Source organism: Microcebus murinus, chromosome 22, assembly GCF_040939455.1.
Source record: "Microcebus murinus isolate Inina chromosome 22, M.murinus_Inina_mat1.0, whole genome shotgun sequence".
In the NCBI taxonomy this organism is placed as follows: Eukaryota; Metazoa; Chordata; class Mammalia; order Primates; family Cheirogaleidae; genus Microcebus; species Microcebus murinus.
The window spans coordinates 14531920-14532656 of record NC_134125.1 but is presented as its reverse complement, the minus strand read 5'-3'; the positions used below and the strand labels follow the sequence as shown (position 1 = coordinate 14532656).

The 737-nt window shown below is 42.7% G+C and overlaps 1 non-coding gene across 1 annotated transcript; it reads right to left on the bottom strand.

The window, feature by feature from the left end:
- Window positions 1-383: 383 nt before the first annotated feature.
- LOC142863774 (U4 spliceosomal RNA) lies at window positions 384-523 on the bottom strand. The gene has a single exon (XR_012914415.1). It is a non-coding gene; the product is annotated as a U4 spliceosomal RNA (small nuclear RNA).
- Between the last annotated feature and the right edge of the window lie 214 nt (window positions 524-737).

Below are 737 nucleotides of genomic sequence, written 5' to 3'. Positions count from 1 at the left end.
AACAGTGGTTAAGAATGTATCTGGGTAAACAGATTGTGGCATGTTCATACAGTGACGGAACAGCATTCAGCCAGGAAAAGGAACAAAGTGACAATCTATGCTACAATGTACATGAACCTCAAAAACACGCTAAGTAAAGGAAGCCAGGCACACAAGGTCACATATGGAAGGAGTCCATTTATATGAGGAGTCCCGGATAGGCAAATCCATAGAGACAGAATGCTGATTAGAGGCTCCCAGGGGCTGGAAGGAGAGGGAAATGGGGAGTGACTGTTTAATGGGTGTGGAGTTTCCTTTCAGGGTGATGAAGATGTTTTGGAACCAGAGAGAGGTGATGGTTGTGCAATGTCACTGAATTGTTAACTATTTTTATTATTATTCAGTCTCCATAGAGACTGTCAAAAATTCCCAATGCAGACTATATCATAAGTCATCACAGCGGGTACTGGGAAAAGTTTTCAATTAGCAATAATCACGCCTCAGATAAACCTCATTGGCTACAATACTGTGACTGTATAAAGATAATCTGTTCACTTTTGAGTGGTTAATTGTATGTTATGTGAAACTCACTTCAATTTTTTTCTTTTTCTTTTTTTATTTTTTGAGACAGAGACTCACTCTGTTGCCCAGGGTAGAGTGAGTGCCGTGGCGTCAGCCTAGCTCACAGCGACCTCCAACTCCTGGGCTCAAGCAATCCTTCTGCCTCAGCCTCCCGAGTAGCTGGGACTACAGGCATG